The sequence below is a fragment of the Onychostoma macrolepis genome, chromosome 13 (assembly GCF_012432095.1).
Source record: "Onychostoma macrolepis isolate SWU-2019 chromosome 13, ASM1243209v1, whole genome shotgun sequence".
Taxonomy (NCBI): domain Eukaryota; kingdom Metazoa; phylum Chordata; class Actinopteri; order Cypriniformes; family Cyprinidae; genus Onychostoma; species Onychostoma macrolepis.
The window spans coordinates 22,187,138-22,203,808 of NC_081167.1; the positions used below are offsets into that span (position 1 = coordinate 22,187,138).

The window sequence follows — 16,671 nt, forward strand, 5'->3', positions numbered from 1 at the left end:
TTTATTACACAGGAACCAATAATGTGAATTTGTCAATATTATTAATACTTGTTACGCTGGGACTTTGAGTCCCCTGAGTCACTGGTTTCAGTGAATTAATTAGTTTGGACACATTGATTTGTTCAGTAAGGAAACAATTCACAGTCCTTATGAATGAGTCATTGAATTATTCACTGAAACAATTAATAATACAAAAAAAAAAAAACATTAGAGTAATGAGACACACTTGCGGAGTTGTCCACTTGAGAACGTGTGCACATGACAGAAATTGCGCAAGACTGTCCAAGCTCTGAAAATGCCAATGCTCAGTGCCCTTAATGCATACTAAATACACTCTATCTGTAATACAGCTATGGAGCGGTATTTGAGGCTAAACGTATCCCATCTATCATTTATCACATAAATTCAGGAACTCATGCACCAAAAGCATAACATTTTGAGGAAAACTTTCCATTGTAAGTATATGAAAGAATTACTCTTAATTTGGTAATAAAAGGTAGTGTTGCAGAATTTGTTTGTGCAGAAATGAGTATGTGTATTATGTAAAATGTTTGCAAAACTGCTTTTATCACTTTATTAGATGCACCACAGTTAAATTAAGTTGTCTTAAGGACTACTCAAAAAACATTTAGTTTATTTTGAAGTACAAAATATTGAAAATCAAAATGTGTAAATAAAGCTTTGTAAAAACTCCACTAATTGTGTTCCATTGAGCAATCAAAAGTTCTACTCACACTTGTGGTCTTCACGCCCACTTGAGCACGCGGGTCAAAAACAGGAAATGTTTATGTAAGCGGACAAGTGTTCAAGTGCAAAAACCACAAGTGTGGTTAATGGGACAGGCCCAATCTTTATGAGTCATTAATTCATTCAACAGCACCGAATCATTCAAGAAAAACAGTGAGTATGTGTAAGTAATTGAATTATTCATGCAACTGATTCATTCAAAAACAATGATTTATTACGTAATGTCACTACTGTGTGTTTTTCGGAGACACAATGGTTAATTTTCCTTTGGATATGGTTTTATTAGTTTGTTGAATTTTTAAGAAAGCAGTCTCACTCTCATTCTCTCTTACTCATGCAACGTTACTTATATGCAATATTTTATATACAGTACAAATCTGCATAACTGGACAGCTGTCAATTAAGTGGTAAAACTAGTAATGCTGGTGGGGATTGCAAGGAGTTCCTGTCTATCTCAGACTAACCATAAAGCCTCATGAGGGGGAAGGTCACTGAGTGCCAGAGAAATTTCCTCATAATAGCCAGTAAATGCCAAGTTTGTTTGTATTACATTTCTGTACAGACAGTAATCTACTTTAGTGAATTTTCAACCTACAGACCTTTTATTGGGTCTGCATAGGGATTTGAAGCAGGAAACCAGAGCTAATGCCTACACTAACTTCAAACAAATGCCAGGAGCTCTTTAAATGTCGGGTGGGCAGGAGTGGAGCTCAAGTTATGGGGGGCAGATGGGAGAGAGATGAACCTGGAAGTGCTGAGTTCAGAGAGAGAGACAGATGTCTGCTTCTGCTTATCTGGAAAGCTGGAGTTGGTCATATCTACAATACTAAAACAGAACAGACGCCCAGGGGTGTTACTGTATGATTTGAGGGTCAGCCAACAAGCGCAATGCAAGAGTGCACAACTAGAACATCTTCCTCCTGTAAATACCGTCCAAAAATGCATATATGCTAAAACAGCATATGTTGTTAATAACAGACTCCTTTCCATCATCTTTAGTGACCCATTTTGGGCGATAGTCCTGAGTCTATCCAGTGATGTTTGGAGTAAATGGAGACAAGATTGTCACTGCAGGTTATTATGGAACTTGGCAGATATCTAAATGTCCTTGCCTTGAATGACTCATTCGGATGTAAAGAGGGAGTGAAAGGATAGATGGTTAAATTGTGTGTACTTGGATCGATTGGCTGCAGCTGTTTAACTCTGTACACACACCGTAAGGTCGAAATGCTCTGGGTTTATATTTAAATATCAACTGACACTAACAATACACATCGTATACATTACAAGGATAAACGTGTCCATGTTAAACGATACGTCAGCGACCCTGTAGAGCTGATATAGTCTTTGAATGCGGTACACACACATACCAGTCGGTGTCCTCTAGACATATTGCACTGGCTATTAAGTTAAAGTACAGCCTGCCAGAAAGCCCCGAAAAGCCACAGCCACCCTCACTTTGCTTCAACACCCCCCAAAAAAACAACTCTGAAATGCTGAGCTGCCCCCTCCGTTTGTTAAGCGAAACTTTTTTCCCTCTAAAAGAGGCCAAACTATTTTTACTGGCTTTAGATCCTAACAGAATGCATATATGGAGGTTTTTGGCCAGAGGGAAGGCGATCCCTCAGAAATGCGCTATACATCTGCATGTGGCAAATGTTTCTGCTCCATAAACTTTAGCAGCTATGTCTGACAGTCGGTGCGCTGGAGCAATTCTTGCTGTGATGATGGGAATATTCATGCTGTGGCATCCTCAGGTCTTCCATACACAGATGACAGGTCTGGACGCATTTCAAGAACTGCAGTGTAAGAAAAATGAGAAATAGCACCATTAGCAGAATTCATGTTTGAATGCGCTTACTTAAACACATATAAAAAAAAAGAAATTAAACATTTAATGAATAAATATAAAAAAAAACAAAAAAAAAACAACAACAACATACCAATAAGGTTTCATTTGTTAACATTAATTAACCGCATTAGTTAGCATGAATAAATAATGAAAAATACTTCCAGAGCATTTGTTAATTCTGGTTAATGTTAATTTTAACATCTATTAATAGTTAATATTATTTAATAACCCTGAGCTAACATGAACTAACAATGAACAGTCGTATTATTGTAAAGTGTTAACATACAATAACAGATTTTCAGAGGTGTAAAAAGTACTCAAAAATTTTACTCAAGTGAAAGTACAGATACTCAGTGAGAATTTTACTCAATTAAAAGTATCTGTCCAAAAACATACTTGAGTAAAAGTAAAGTACAACTTTAAATTGTACTCAATTATTTAAAAAGTAGAAATACTTTCTTTTCTGACAGACATTCAGATGTTTGGTTAAAGGGAGAAAACGAAACAAATTGCAATGGCACAGGTCAAACACGTATATCTAGTGCAGGGGGGGGCGAACTCGGGTGCAGGAGAGCCGCAGCCCTGCAGAGTTCAGCTCCAACCCTAATTAAAACTTACCTGCATGTAGCTTTCTAGTAACCCTTCAGACCTTGATTAGCTTGTTCAGGTGTGTTTTATTAGGGTTGACGCAAAACTCTGCAGGGCTGCGGCTCTCCAGGACCGACGTTCGCCACCCCTGATCTAGTGCAACAACAACAATTAAAAAGCAGCACAGCGGAACACAGGGGAAAAAAATACAGGGAAAGGGATTAAAAGGAAACTCCATCCTTTCCACCCTCATGTCATCCCATATGACTTTCATTTATCAGATGATCACACTAAGAGTTTTAGAAAAAAAATTACGTGTATGGGACATCTAAAAATGACACTTCAGGGCTCTAGACTGCGACCATTTTTTTGAGACTGTGCGAGTAAAAATTTGACGTGGTCGCACGTGTGCGAGTGCATGGTCTGCGCAGCTCCAAACGTCTGCAGAGCCGCAGCACATTGTAGCAGGAGTTTTTTAGATTTCTCTGATAACGTGAAGAGAGGCATTTTCAGCGCGAGCGCTTTAGGTGTAGAGCCTGGTTTATACTTGCTGCATCAGCACGAGCACGAAGGTGCGCGCCACAGATGGAGCACAATGGAGGATTTGGTTTCCAGCTAAAGTAAAAGACCGCTTCTTAAACCAGAGAAGGTGAACATGTTGGTATTCTTGTAGAAAAAAAAACATGCAAGTCTTGTCAGCAACAGCCAGTTTAGTTTTACTTTTCTTTTTGTTTTCGTTTTGAAACGCTTAGCTTTGTTGTTTACCTCAAGTTACGCTATGTAGGCTTTCCTTAATTTTTAAAAATATTATTATTTATTTGATTCCTCAGTGTTTGCTTAACATTCTGTAATTTATTAGTCGGTATATAATACAGCATGTGATGTATCCTATGCCATGCCTCGTCTTATTCGTTTTTGTTAATAAGTTAGTTTGTTAGCCTAATATTTTATTGTTGTTGTGCTTTTTAATTAAGAATAACAATTAATCCATATTTTGTTTTAGTCTTAAAAAGTGAAAGGTGTATAGCAAAACAGACCATTTTCTTTTCTTGTAAAATGTGACACCAAGATCTCAAATTTAAAAGTGAATGTGAAAGCGCAAGAAAAAAGGAATTAAATCACAAAAATTAAATCACAAATAATAGCCTACTGATGAAAAATAACGGGTTGAATGTTGAACACTTTCGTTACCATATAACTGTAAACTATGATAAAAGTTCATCAGCATGCATTGATTAATCAAATGTTGTAACAACAACAACAAAAAAAATGCGACCAAATTATGTGCTCTTGCGACCAACTGAGAAAGTTAGTCGCAAAAGTGTGACCAGTGGGAAGAATGAGTCTCGAGCCCTGCACTTCAAAAACTACACATAGTGAATATGACAGTAACTCATGCAACCCTGTTAATGAATCAGTGTCTTAAGTGGAACCATAGGCATATGTAAGAAGGATACAAATACTAATATTTTAAACTTGACCGTCATGTTCACTTTGTGTGGTTTCTGAAGTGGTTCTGTCCCCTTGCATTTTCTGGACTAAAAATCTTTTAGGCTGGCCGCACAATAGATGATTTTAAGGCCGATTTTAAGCCCGATTTGCACCCCGGAACGATCGGGGGTGTGGCCCGATTCACAGCTTGTCGCAAGCTATTTTTTGTCCAAAAAAATTAAAAAAAATCCTCTATTGTGTAGTGTCATTACAATTATAAAATTAGAATTAATTGACAGTCTTAATTCCTAAACAATGTGTCATATAATAACATATTATACAACCTTTCCACTACCTGGTAAGAACATCACTAAACATGAATTACAATTAATTTAACATACAATGTTTATTTAAAGGGTTAGTTCACCCCAAAATCAAAATTCTGTCATTGCTCACCCTCATGTCATTCCAAACCTGTAAGACCTTCGGTCATCTTCGGAACACAAATTAAGATGTTTTTGATGAATTCAGAGAGCTCTCTGACCCTCCCATAGACAACAATGCAATTGAAATGTTCTCAGGTTCATAAACATAGTAAATACATCGGTAAAACAGTCCATGTGACATTAGTGGCTCATCTTCAGTTTTGCAACTCTAAAGCCCGGTACACACCAAGCCGACAGTTGGCTGTCGGGCAGTTTTTGTTCGTCGTCCGACTAGTTTTCTCAGTGTGTTCTGCGCCGTCGGCTGAAGTTGGTCCTCGTCGGCGTTTTTTCGGCCGATTCTACATGTTGAATCGGCGTCGGAGCTCGTCGGGCAGTCGGGCCATCTGATCATTCTGATTGGCTGTTCAGCTGTTCAGTTTTCGTTTACGAAAATAACCTTGGTTAGGACCCACACAGACTACAGGGTGAGCACCCCTTGCTGGCCTCACTAACACCTCTTCCAGCAGCAACCTAGTTTTTCCCAGGAGGTCTCCCATCCAGGTACTGACCAGGCTCAACCCTGCTTAGCTTCAGTGGGTAACCGGTCTTGGGCTACAGGTTGTATGGCTGCTGGCTAGTATTATAGACATGCAAATGTGTGAATACAAAATCATAAATCTAAAAATGCATACTGGCATTAACAACAATAAAGGCAAAAAGCAAGAGTTGGTACTTAAATTTTGCTGTATTGATTTGTCAAACTTTTCAAATTGGCAAATATGGAGGACTGAGCACATCTGCCATTAATTGATTACACAGAAGTATCAAAACAACACTTTAAAGGCTGTATCAGCAGCATATTCAAACACATACATAATGTATCCTCAAAGTGGATTAAGAAGGGCAAGACATTTATAAACCTACTTAACTGTTGTCACTGTCGATTAAGAACAGCAAAGACATTTGTAAAAAATATTAACTGTCACAGTAGACTTAAAAGTGCATATACAAAATAGGAAACTGTTACAATTCTGAAGAAAACACAAAACACTTAAGTAATCCAAAAATGGTACAAAGAGAATAAGTTGAAATAGAGCAAGAGCTTGTTATAGTGCACTGCCAAGGTTAACCATGCATCTTAAAGGGTTAGTTCATCCAAAAATGAAAATTCTGTCTTTAATTATTCACCCTTCATGTTGTTCCATACCCGTAAGTCCTTCGTTCATCTTCAGAACACAAATTAAGATGTTTTTGATGAAATCCGCGAGCTTTCTGACCCTCCATAGACAGCAATGCAACAGAAATGTCCCCAGACCCAGAAATGTATAAGAACATTGGTAAAATAGTCCATGTGACATCAGTGGCTCAACTGTAATTTTATTACAGTTTTCTGGTTCATCAGAAGCATGTTGTTTGAGAACATAAATCCAAACAGTGGTGTCTTCAATGGCCTCATTGATGCAGGCTTCATTCATGCCCTGCACAAAACAAACAAATGTAGGTAAATGTACGAAAATAAGTCCTATTAATGAAGGCCTACTGAGAAAAAAAAAAAACAACAAAAAAAAACAACTAACAACTGTTTTTAATTATGATGTTTAAGATTTATTTGGAATAACAGTTTTATAATGCAAGTGTATATTTTGAATTATGTAAAACTTTATGTAAAAAAAAAAAAAAAAAAAAGATTTGGGTCTTTAGCAGCAGTACAAAAGTAAATTAAAAAGACTTACCCATTTAAAGCTTGAGTGTGAGCGCAGCGCAAAGATAGACCTGTAAAATATATATTTTTAAATCAGTCAATAATTGAAAGACAACATACAAATTCACAAAGTAAAGATGAACAGTCTTATTTTAGTGTTTTGTATGGAAGTTTTTTCCTAACAAAATTAAAATGAAAATTCAAATGCCTGAAAAGATCAAATAATAAATCAAACTCTCAAAACAACTACTCAAATGAGAAATCAAATGCTCAAATGTATTTGATATTTAATTTTCATGATCAACTCAGTATAAACCTGTCATAATTAAATGATAAATAAAATGTTCAAACTATAAATCAAATGCTCAAACGGACATCGCAAATGATAAATCAAATGCTCAAACCAACATCACAAACGGCAAATCAAATGCTCAGATTGTTTGCTCAAACGGAAACCGAAAACGGCCATTGATAAATTAAGCCTATAAAACCTAAACGAAAACTCAAAACTTTACAAAACTTGGTGAAAACATGTGTCAGATGACTCTGAACAGCCATGCAACGTTTCATGGAGATCTGACCTTAGTTGGCGCTATAACAGTTAAAAAGGCCTCAAAAACACAATATTTCTGTATAAAATGACCTCAAATTGTAGAACATGTTCATACATTAACACTAGATCTTCATATCATATGATAGATCTCCTCATTGTGAACAACTTTGCCTCTAGGACTAATGTTGTCAATCAAATCGTTCATTAGTTATTCTCAATGATGTTGAAAACCTACTTTTGCGAACTAGTCCCTGGTTTCTCGCTCGATCTCGATCAAACCACTATAGTAATGTTCTCTGGACTCTCTAGATCAATAATTAGAAAAAAATGTTGAATGTTGTCATTTGGTAAGCTGTAACAGGGTCATTAATAAAAGGGTGTAGCCAAATATACCCAGAATACCCAGAAAACACTGTTGTATGAGAAATTGCTATTTATAACCACTAGATGGCAGCGGAAGACCACTAATGGGCTTATTAAGCTCTCAAACAGAACTGTTCATAGCTTTTCTCATGGAGATATTATAAAATCACTGTTATAACATTTAAAATCACATTTAATTCAAGTTTACCATTTTGTCAGTTTTTACAATTTTGCCATATTATGATCACAGAGAAATATAGACTCTTAAAAAAAGAAGACTTGCAAAAACTATTGTCAACTATAATTTATTTCAAATATCTATATCTGCAACAAAATGTGTGTGCATGTATGTCTTTGTATGTGTGTGTCTGTTTCTGTAAGCATGCTTATTGAGGCTTAATATAATCATGTTTGTGAGTACATGTTATTTGGCAAAAAATAAAGGGTGGCGGTTGCAAACCTGAACGAGTTACTGAGGCAACTGCAGGTACAAAGAGTCAGGAGAAAGCAAGTTACTCAACAGTGGATGAGGTACCCAGTTCTGCCTTAAAGCTCCGCCCACGCTAGTTGATTGGCACTCGTCATTTGCATTTGATTTATCAATGGCCGTTTTCGGTTTCCGTTTGAGCAAACAGTCTGAGCATTTGATTTGCCGTTTGCGATGTTGGTTTGAGCATTTGATTTATCATTTGCGGTGTCCGTTTGAGCATTTGATTTATAGTTTGAACATTTTATTTATCATTTAATTATGACAGGTTTATACTGAGTTGATCATGAAAATGAAATATCAAATACATTTGAGCATTTGATTTCTCATTTGAGTAGTTGTTTTGAGAGTTTGATTTATTATTTGATCTTTTCAGGCATTTGAATTTTCATTTTAATTTTGTTAGGAAAAAACTTCCATAGTTTTGTCATAGGACTATGAAAACGCAAAACAAAACGAAAACGGACTAAATCTAAAGTTCAGAACACTGCTTAATTTTTTTTTTATTGTGAGTGACGGCGAATAAGCCAACTGACATGATAACAGGGCTTTTCTGCTGGGTGCATCCAGAAAGGTGCAGTTGTCGGGTGAGGTTCGGTTGGGGAGTTACAGACAGTGGAAACGGCTCACGGCTGCAGCTTTCTCTTGTAGTAGCTAGAAGTGTTTCTGCAGTCGGGTCTGACTGGTTGTTAAACTAGGTTCAATAACAAGTTGAAACCGACGTGACTGCCGCTAACAGAAACACTATATTGTAAATTAAGTATTTTATATTATATTTATATCTATTTTCAATATATTATAAATATGTTATCCGTGAAGAGCCATGCTTGTGAAAGCCGGGTGCACAAGCACCGCTTTCCACCGTCTCTACACCGCCTGCAGCCAAATCGCCCGTGTTTTGCCTCTCTCTAAAGTTAAACGTTAAATATACGTTATCTCATTGAAAACGAGCTAGAAAAAAATTAGCTACGTTAAGTTAGCAGAGGTGGGTAGAGTAGCCTACCCAAAAACTGTACTCAAGTAAAAGTAAAAGTACTTATAAAAATATTTACTCAAGTAAAAGTAAAAGTAATAGTCTGAATAGTTACTTGAGTAAGAGTAAAAAAGTATCGGATAAAAAAACTACCCAAGGAGGTAGTTACTAGTTACTTTGGATCATATACTGTATACATATAGTCTGTTTTTATTTAGATATATAGATCAAATTTATGTAGTGTGTGTGTGTGCAGCCTATATATATGCCGTTTAAAATATTTTTTAATGTAGGCCTAATTTATTTCAGTGATGCAAATCAGAATTTTCAGATCCTTCAGAAATCATTCTAATATGTTGATTTATTATCAATGCTGTTCTTTTTAGGTTTCTATTCATCAAAAAATCCTGAACAAAATGTCACAGGTTCCAAAAAAATATTAAGCAGCAAACCTGTTTCCAACACTGGTAATAAATCAATATAAACTATTATAATGATTTCTGATGGATCATATGACTCCGAAAACTGGACTAACAGCTGATGAAAATTCTGATTTGCATCACTGAATTAAATTATATGTACATTTATATATATATATATATATATATATATATATATATATATAATATACACCTCTGACACGGAGAAGAGAGAAGTCTCCTCACATGACCGCTACCGAACATCTGAACATAATGAAACAAATGCACATTAACGGATCTTCTTCCGTCTATTCAGCAAAATGTAAACAAATGTAGCCTATATTTTCTCAAGCGTAAATATTGTGAAAATATCAATATTAATTGTGTCTGCAAAGGCATTCCTCCTGGAACAGGTCATGCGGAGCTAACGGGAGCTTGGCGGGTGTTCATTTCATATGCTGACGGCTTATTTAATGTTTCTAGGTAAAAAATTATATAAATACTGTTCAGTTTCTCGCCCAAAACCGATCGTTTCGTGTCTTAGGACATCAATGTATAGTCACGAGCCGCAAGGTTTAATTTGGATTTGTCTGTGCATGTTTTTTTCTCTCTCAAAGATTCTGTGACCATTGACTGGCATTATATGACTGACAGACTGCAACGGTTTGAGTTAAAAACCTTTGTTTGTGTTCTATTGAAGAAACAAAGTCACCTATATCTTGGATGCCCTGGGCGTAAGCAGATAAACATCAAATTTTCATTTTTGGGTGAACTATCCCTTTAAGCTCCATTAGATGAGAGGCATGTTCGGAACATTCTCTTGTTGTTTACTGTTGCTGTCAGGAACAATTTTTTAGCGGAAGGACAGCATTTAACGAACTTCTCAAAAATGTAACATGCCAAAACATAAATTTGTGGTTTTACTATTATTTTTATTTTTATTGTGTGGTACCCTTTTATAAAAGCAATAAGGTACAAGAGGCCGTTGTATTCAAGGCTGAAGGGTGTTGTTAGGCATGAGGCAAAGCATAAATTATACATAAATTATACATTGTATTTAATGTATAAGGTACATATATTGTGTACTGTAATCGAATGTAGCCTATCTATACCTGTGGAACCGCAGACTGCACAAGAGGTGTTCATCTAATAAAGATCTTCATAGCTAGCAAACAATAGCCTTTGCAGATTTGCTTTCAATTGACTAGATCCAAAGCCACGTCTCCAATGCTCTTGATGTTCTTAAACTTTCTGTTACTACTCTGAGTCAGACAACTCAACGCGTGCTGCAGGGAACTGAACGAATCATTCAAACTGATTCGCGAACGTTTGATCAAGCCTTTGAACAGAATTGACTCAAAAAAATGAATCATTCGCGAATGGGCATCGCTCATTGCCCAGAGAAAAGTAGACGGCGTGTTAGGTATAAATTGAAGCATTTTTAACTTGTATTGCATTAAGATAAAGTAACGAGAGGAGCGTCGCCCACAGTAATGAAGTAAAAGTAACATTTTTTCACTAAAAATGTACTTGAGTAAGAGTAAAAGTACCCATCTTTAAATATACTCTAAAAGTATTAGTTATTCAAAAAAGTAATGTAAAAAGTAAATGTAACTCATTACTACCCACCTCTGTAATGCCAAGTTCACACTGCACGATTTTCAAACTCGGATCACAGTTGTTTTCACACTGCATGACTATCTAGGGTAGCATTCAGTCGCTGCTGTGTTCACATTGCACGATGGATCGGCGACAGGAGCTTTCACATTGCATGATTTCACAATAGGAAGAATCGCCGACAGCTCTGTCTGATCCGCAAACTACCTTTCACAACAAAACACAAGCAAAAAGTGATAAGGAAATAACGCGAGAACCCGCATGCCTCAGACCGGAGTTCTCGAGCAAGACTGGAAGTATTAAAAAAAATATAGCCAGCAAATTGTCTGTGCGCAAATTTCCAGCTACAAGAAGAAAAACAGATTATACAGGAGGGAGATGCAGGCAACAGATGTGTGTTCTGCAAAGAGAGGTAAATAATAATTTTTCCAGTAACTGTTGATGTTGCGGCTGGTCAAGCAAATGTTTGTGCTTGTTTCTGTATTATATAATTGTAGGCTATATCTATTAAAATACTGATATTCTAATAACTCCTCCCCGAACTTCCCTCTGCCCTGTATCCTGGTCTCTCATTGGCTGAAGGTCATCGTCGATGTAGTTTTCAGTCAGAAATCATTGCACGCAGCCTGATGACAGCTCCAGATATTTAGCATGCCAAATATTTCGCGGGAGTCGGCAACGCATCGGCGATTCTCTCAGATCGCGTCTTTGATAATTCACACTGTGCAATTGTCACTCGCGTGAACGAGCACCGATTTGCCTCCGATTTCGGTCATCTGTCGGCGAGTCAAAAATCGTGCTAAAATCGTGCAGTGTGAACTCGGCATAAGTTAGACACTCGCGACTGCCGCGTCCCGTGTGGAAGGGCAATTCACACTGTCAGCAAAGCTTCAATGTACAGACAAACCAACCTGATCTCACAGAATTCCGTGTAGTGTTCACGGACTTAATTAACCCCGAATCTGTGGTGGCATCACGGAATCGCCGAAAATTCCGTGATGGGCTCACAGAAGGCATCAGCCGTGGTCCATGCACGGATTCACTGGTTCAACACCAGCGCTGCATCGGACCACGTAAAAAGAGTGATTCCGATGCAGTTATACTTTCACTGGAGTAGGCTACCTGACCCAACCTCTACCCTAAACCTACCCAGTTCTGAACAATAATGATGACGATAAATTTCCAAATATCGCGTCGGCATACTGATGCTAAGGGTTTCCGTGCGTGGAGCACGGCTGATGCCCGTCACTGACTTACATTGGTATCACTTCTGTGAGCCCATCACAGAATTTTCGGCGATTCCGTGATGCCACCACAGATTCGGAGGTTAATTAAGTCCGTGAACATTACACGGAATTCAGTGAGATCATGTTGGACAAACTGTGGAAATAGAGCTACAATATTTATGACCTTCGTTTAAAAAAAGGCTTACTGACTGTTGATCACTGGTTGTTGACGCTTAACCATAAACTAGCAGAGAGTGTTAAAGTGTTGGTCATTGTAATTGTTATACACTACGAAAACTGTTATCTGGGTCATTCCTGTTATACAGTGACTTTTCTGTCTCTATGATTTACTTACTCATATTTTCTCTAAAATAGCCACATATTTATAATAAATTGCTTAAATTATACATATTAGGTGTACTTTATCACTTAAACAGAGATAATAGACATTAAAAATATTATTTTGTTTTTTTACACACCTTTTTATTGATACATGCGTTCAGTTTTATCATGTCCTCAGTGCACGAAATGATAAAAATCTCAAAATATTTTTTAATTATGTTATGGACTAGGCTAAACTTCATCTAATCATACATATAAATCATGTGAAACTTTTTTTTTTTTTTAACAATTTTCTTCATTTACAGTGTCCCTAAAGTCATCTTCCACCCTGTTAGTATGTACTCCCTCGCCTTCCAAAATAGACTACAATTTTCAGGAAGTGATATTGTTTATTTTTTCCGCTGGAATTCAACTGTACAAATGGAAGTAAGTGTCAACTCTCACTCCTACCTTTTTTTTTTTTATAGGTTTTTGAAATGTTCTCCTGTCACACTCTTAAAGTTCCACCATGTTATGGAGAAAGTTTGTCCGATCAAAAAAATATAAAAAACATATCTGTAAAAGTTATGTTCATCTGTAGAAGGTTAGAGAGCTAAATGTTGATCACTCAAAAAACTACAGCTAATTTAGCTCAAAATTTTCCAACCTGTTAGGTTTATAGACCTATAGAATGTGAAACTAACAGGGTGGAAATTCTAATAGAATAAATAGTATTTATTGTATACTGCAAATTAATCTACCTCCATTAAAACTTTTGAGTGGTAATGAACATGAATATATTGTATATATGTACACTACCGCTCAAAAGTATTAGATTAGCAAGAATTTTAACGTTTTTAAAAGAAGTCTCTTCTGCCCACCAAGGCTTCATTTATTTGATCAAAAATACAGCAAAAACAGTAATATTGTGAAATATTTTTACAGTTTAAAATAACTGTTTTCTATTTGAATACATTTTAAAATGCAATATTTCTGTGTTGGCTAACCTGAATTTTCAGCATCATTACTACAATCTTCAGTGTTACATGATCCTTCAGAAATCATTCTAATATGCTGATTTGTTGATATCAATGTTGAAAACAGTTGTGTACAATTATTATAATTTTTTTCCAGGATTATTTGATGAATAGAAAGCTCAAAAAAACCCATTTATCTGAAATATAAAGCTTTTACAACATTATAAATGTATATACTGTCACTTTTGATCACTTTAATGCATCCTTGCTGAATAAAAATATTAATTTCTTTCCAAAAAAAAAAAAAAAGAAAGAAAGAAAGAAAGAAAAACATTCTTACTGACCCCAAAACTTTTGAACGGTAGTGATAATGTTACAAAAGCTTTCAATTTCAGATAAATGCTTGTCTTTTGAACTTTATATTCATCAAATAATCTTGAAAAAAAATTGTGCAAAACTGTTTTCAACATTGACAATAATAATAATAAATGTTTCTTGAGCTGCAAATCAGCATATTAGAATGATTTCTGAAGGATCATGTGACACTGAAGACTGGAGTAATGATGCTGAAAATTTAGATTTGCCAACAGAAATAAATTGCATTTTAAATGTATTTTTGATGCTGTATTTTTGATCAAATAAACGAAGCCTTGGTGAGCAGAAGAGAATTATTTTAAAAACATTAAAAATCACAATGGTATCAATAAATTCTTCTGGCCGGGCCCAAGAAAAGACATCAGCTGGTATGCTGACAATCAGATGGTGTGCCTGATCAAAGAACCGCAGGCCCTCAATAAAAGGTCTTTACTGGTAGACCAGGCAACATGGAGGTACATAGCAAAACAAATGTAGCCAAATGTAACAAATATGTTCCTTCTTGTGATGGTTTTTGTGTTTTTGTTTGTCAATCTAGTTAATCAAAATGAATTACAGCATCTTTATTTTTATCAATTATAAATTAAAAAAAAATTATAATAATTTCTTATGTCTGTCCTCTCTAATTTGTTATTATTTCTCTAGCCACCTAAACAAAGATTTGTTTTGCCACTTGTCATCATGATTGATTGTGAGGAACCACATAGGAACCACATAGCTATTTGTTGTGTCCCTCCCCCAAAGGAAATCTGGATTTAATTTTTTTGTATTGTTTTGCAGTTCCATACATTACATATGGCAAACCATGCAGGACAATGACGGAAAGCTCATTTGCTGTTAGAACCTGTTAACACTGGTGTTCCACCCTGTTATGCTCCGTTCCACCCTGTTGGACAAGTCATTTTAAATAAACATTTGAAAGCAACATTAAATGTTTGGCATACCTTTCTCTTATTTTGTGAGGTGAGGAACATTACCAGCATATATATGTTTTTGAGCAAAATTGTTATATTATTTACCATCCTGTTGGCAAAAATGGACACAAGAAAGTACCTGTTCTTAATAATCAAGACATATTCTATTCATTAATAATTGTTTTGTTTTTGTTTCAAGAATAAAAAATACCATTATGGCATAAGGGACATATACTATCTTATTATTGCTCATTATTGTTTAACATTTACATTATTCAAATATTGTGATAACTATGTATACTGTATGTCCCTAACAGGGGGGAAATACATAAACAGCGAATGTCTGAACAATATACCCATAATTATAATTTTTTTAGTCACTGAGCTTGACCAGTATGTGTTCCATATAGTTAAACATGTCACTATTTTGGTAGAATGCTAAAAAACATGAAAAACACATTATTATGAAGTTATCCAAAAATTATGAAGCCAAAATGTTAACAGATACCAGGAATGACCCATCTAGTGGAAATATTGCCAACTTGAAAACAAATATAAAAGATTTTGCTGAACTTACTTTTCAGTAAATCGGTGTTCGTCTGAGATGAGGTGAGTCAGGCGACTGCAGCTCAGCTGCTGAATCTAGGGCTGGAAAGCGATTCCAAAAAGAATCGATTCCATCAAGAGGAATCGACTCCTTATTCAGAGCCTTTTTCAGTTCAACAAAGCTTATCTATGGGTGCCTCTCAAACGGAAGGCTGCATCCTACAAAGGCTGCACACATTTAAATTCACGAAAATAAACTGAAAGAAAACGAGTCGGTACTGAGATTATCTGACTTTGAGGATGCAGCCTTCTGTTTGAGAAGCACCATTCGCCTCCTTCATGCTCGATAAAATCCATAATTACGAGAGTTGGGAGATAAAAGTTCATTCTTTTTTATATATATACATTTTTATATTTTTATTGCCCTTTGCCTCATGCTGGCTAAAAGTGATTAGAAGTCTGATTCATTTCCACGAAAAGGTTCTTTCGGATAGATAGTTTTAATGAGCCAAATCAAAAAAACAAAAAACGATTCAGAGGTTATTTTACGGTGGATCTGGCTTATGTTGTCCACAATTTTGAGCACTGCACGACAGACTAGATCATGACGTGATCGAGGGTCTTGATCTTATTTCCATCAAAAATACTATTTTTTATTTCTATCAGCCAACGCTAATTCTAAAAGAAAACGTCACAAGCATATCAGTGGCCGAGAGCGCATCTGACTGACAGATAAACTACGAGCTCTTTCAGTGTTATTGTTAATGTTCTGGTTATTTTGTTTCAGTTTGTTAATTTTGTGCAAAGCATACAGTCAAAGTAAACTTCGTCATTCAGCTGAACTGTGCACATTTATTTTAGACACTTCATGTCTTGTTCAATTCATGCAATAAACAGGGACATGCTGAGCAGTGAGCTATGACTAATTTCACGGGCAAAGCAGACAAAATTATATCCTGCAGCATGGCGAGATTAGGTTCCTTCAATCTAAAAAAAAAAAAAAGAATTGAAAAAGAATCGAAAACAACGGAGGAATCGACTCTTGGAATCGAATCCCATCGATTCCAGAACCAGGAATCGGAATCGGACTCGATTCCAAAAAATTCAGAATCGAACAGCCCTAGCTCGATTCAATTTCTTCTTTTACGGCAGTTT

General features: G+C 36.0%; 1 protein-coding gene and 1 long non-coding RNA gene across 5 annotated transcripts in view; one reads left to right on the forward strand and one right to left on the reverse strand.

Moving 5' to 3' along the window:
* Window positions 1-1,007: 1,007 nt before the first annotated feature.
* The window catches only part of LOC131551858 (uncharacterized), a 40,248-nt gene continuing 24,584 nt past the window's right edge, over window positions 1,008-16,671 (reverse strand). For 3 of the 4 annotated variants that reach the window (XR_009273836.1, XR_009273838.1, XR_009273835.1), the window contains 4 exons: window positions 11,170-11,364; window positions 6,777-6,816; window positions 5,075-6,521; window positions 1,008-2,546 (listed from right to left, as the gene is read on the reverse strand). The gene's annotated coding sequence lies outside the window, so the exon portion shown is untranslated. The remainder of the gene's footprint in view (window positions 2,547-5,074; window positions 6,522-6,776; window positions 6,817-11,169; window positions 11,365-16,671) is intronic. The other variant, XR_009273837.1, reaches the window with a different exon arrangement.
* Window positions 3,530-15,113, forward strand: LOC131551901 (uncharacterized). Its single transcript, XR_009273846.1, has 3 exons — window positions 3,530-3,836; window positions 13,031-13,151; window positions 14,837-15,113. It is a non-coding gene; the product is annotated as an uncharacterized LOC131551901 (long non-coding RNA).